Source organism: Rhagoletis pomonella, unplaced genomic scaffold (assembly GCF_013731165.1).
Source record: "Rhagoletis pomonella isolate Grant_MI unplaced genomic scaffold, Rhpom_1.0 Rhpom_scaffold_17317, whole genome shotgun sequence".
NCBI lineage: Eukaryota > Metazoa > Arthropoda > Insecta > Diptera > Tephritidae > Rhagoletis > Rhagoletis pomonella.
Genome location: NW_023475843.1, coordinates 1 through 3,140, shown reverse-complemented (window position 1 = coordinate 3,140; position 3,140 = coordinate 1). Strand labels below are relative to the sequence as shown.

At 35.4% G+C, this 3,140-nt stretch overlaps 1 long non-coding RNA gene across 1 annotated transcript; it reads right to left on the bottom strand.

Moving 5' to 3' along the window:
- Nucleotides 1-2,587: 2,587 nt before the first annotated feature.
- Nucleotides 2,588-2,890, bottom strand: LOC118757391. The gene is made up of 3 exons (XR_004995211.1): nucleotides 2,853-2,890; nucleotides 2,684-2,792; nucleotides 2,588-2,624 (listed from the first exon to the last, which is right to left on the bottom strand). It is a non-coding gene; the product is annotated as an uncharacterized LOC118757391 (long non-coding RNA).
- Nucleotides 2,891-3,140: the final 250 nt, after the last annotated feature.

Sequence of the window (3,140 nt, the reverse complement as noted above, 5' to 3'; positions counted from 1 at the left end):
TGACAATTTGTGGTTTTTGGATATCTTCTTTAGTTTCCGAGTAATTGACTAAAATGTTTTCGGCTATTTGGTACAAATTGCGTTAGTATTGCTGTCGTACTAAACTAATCAAAATCTTTCAAATAGAGTTATCTGTTCTTCTTTAGTTTCCGACATATTCAGCTTTATCATGAGTTTCATTTCCTAGAACCGGGTCACTTTTTACTTTTCGTTTGCGTGTATTCACTACAGGTGGATGAAAAAACTGTTGGCGAAATTTGGTTCGGGCGAAACTCATGATTAGGCTGATTAGTAAAAAGTATCGTTAATTTATAAAAATTGTTATCACATTTTGGAGTATATCATTGAAACTGACTGCAAATTTTTTTACAAATATCGTATTCGACAAAAATTTATTAAACTCATAAATGGTTGACACTAAACTAAAAAAATAAAACAATTTAAGAATTTCATGAACTAGTACATAGCATTCTCCGACACTTTGGAGAAAATCTGTAGTCTAGTTCCTGAGAAATTGCATTCCAAACTTCAATTGTGAGTTACCGAAAGTAACTTGTGACAATCTTTTATCCAGGCGACGATATAATATTTACCTAAAATATGCATCTAAATAGATTATAATTGTCATTATTTTCGCAGTTGGAGTATATGCCAGACGAGTAACAGGTATACAAGTATACCTAAATTAGCGCTTGAGCTTGTATATTTATCTCTCTCTAACTCATTAATTCTATATACGTCAGTACCAACGCCCGACAAAGTTATGTCCGTATTTAATAATGGCCCTATGACAAAATATTCATGAAATGTATTCGTAGATTTTTATTTACTTTCATTTCATATATTAGTATTGAGATGAATGGTTTTTACTAAATACCAGGAATAAATATTTAATAAAAAACTATTTCATTTAAGCTTAACCAACTTTTAGTTGCTCGGAGCTAATTTTGGAACGCTTCATGAAATATTTTCATAGACAGTAAATGCATCCCTGGGTGCATCATTATCGAGCTGAAAAACCAAACAAATAAAAAAATTCCATCTGAACCAATATTATCAAAAATTATAAAGCAAAACAAAAGCCATTTTTCCAATTTATGCACTGTTATTTTTATTATTGCAATACAATTTCGCAGCTCTTAAAACATTTTCCACATTATGCTTTTAGGGCTAGTAGATTCCGACCCCATTTGCTCGTTTTTTTTCAGTTCTGAATTTAGGCTAGGCTTCATGGGAACTTACTGTGGGTGCAAACAGACCACATTTTGTAAATATGTACATATGTATACACTTCAACGGAATTGTAATATTTAATTTTATTTTATAATGAAAAATGAAATTAATGTGCAATTTTTTAAGTTTACTAGATGTAAGACAACTTTTAATTTTCTTTATATATTGCATGCTTTAGTTTTAATTCTGTTTAAGTTGAGTTGTAAAGGTGAAAATAGGCCTCCTGGGCAACCGAGCACATTAAAAAAAAATCGGTTCCGCGCGTAAAAGCATACCTCACAAGTGGTGTGGAAAATGCAAGAACAAATATAAATGGAATAATTTTCGAAATTATGAAATGTTTATTGGTATTTCCCATCTCAAAGGGGATGATTAATTTGAACGTTATTTAAGCTGCCTTTATGTAAGCGTTTTGGCTAGTCGATATCTTAAGTAAATTTTCCAGTCGACAGAAATCGACCCGTGAAAAGGCAACTTCAGGAATTTTTTAATTTTCTTTTTTTTTTTTTTGCTTGGGCGTCTTTTGAAGATGTGCCAAATTATATTGTCGCCTTAAATACAAAACAACGATTTCTTTAAGCCATCTTGTGCAGCAATTTGTTGATCTTATCCTCACGGCTACCGAAATCACCAACCTCAACGTAGTGATTAGCCTTCTTGCGCCAGCCTCGGGTTGATGTGTTGAGCTTGAATAGCAACAGGAAGTTGGGGGCTTTCTTGAAGTGAAGTGAATCAACGCATTGAATTTCGTGCGCTTCGCGAAATTTGCGTTCGACCACAAAGCAGAGATTGGGACACGCTCGACCATTCCACGTTTGTACATCAATTCACGAACTGATTTAAGATTTGGATAACCCCATATAGGGTTCGGCATACGTAGCATATTAATGGTTGCCTTGCTCAATTTGTTGAACACACGGTTTTAATGTGGCGAAGACAGAACTGTAAAACTACGCTCTTTTTGTGCAACTTTGTTGATACCGCGGATGCGGATCACAAAAGCCAATTTGGATTTTTCAGGCCCGTCGAATTGGCCGCATTTCTTTGCCACACAGCGCTCCTCCATCTCACGGCGTCCATCACGGAGTTTTCTTGTTTGATATGTCTCAGCATGCACCAAGTTTTCACGTTTACGGAGTGCAATCACAGCAGAGCGCTTTAGTTTACGTTTGATCAGGGTAGCAATTTGCTGACCTGCTCTTGCTGAACTGCAGCTTCGACTCGGGGACAGGAGGCAGCTTCCTGGAAGGTTGTCTGCCCTTTGCTTGCGGTTTCTTACCGGCCGTGATGGCAGTCCTCTTAACTTGTTACTTAGCACGTTGAAAAGGCGAAAAAAAGTTCGCCAAATCTTCGGAGCACATCGTAAATGAGCCACTCGATTTATAACATTTCTATAAACAATTTAATTAAATACTTTTTATACATAGATATGCTGCAACCATGCACTTACTTTCCCAAATTCCATCCTGCTTATCGGCATAATTTTCAAAATATGCCTGCTACCTCATTACTAATTACTCAATTTTCCAACTGCGCCTTCTTTGTTGGCTCGACATATCCTAAAAAGACATAAATTTACATTAAACAATAGAAATCGCAAAAATTAGCAAATAAAATACTCGCTTTGTTTTGTTTTGTTGTCAAATTTCTGAGAAATGTGAATTCACCACGATGCGATACAGAAAGAACAAGGACCAGGGATGTAATTTTAAGTAAACAAGTATTCAGTGGCAAGGCGCAGAGCGTTCGGGGCAGCAATATTAATTTGTATCAAATATAACATTAACCGTGGTTCTAATAAATTTTTTGATATTATTAACCAGAGTACATACATTATATGGTATTTCTTTCCAAAATTAATGGGGAAATGTTTAGTACCACTCACACCGTTTTTTGGGTGGGGGCGG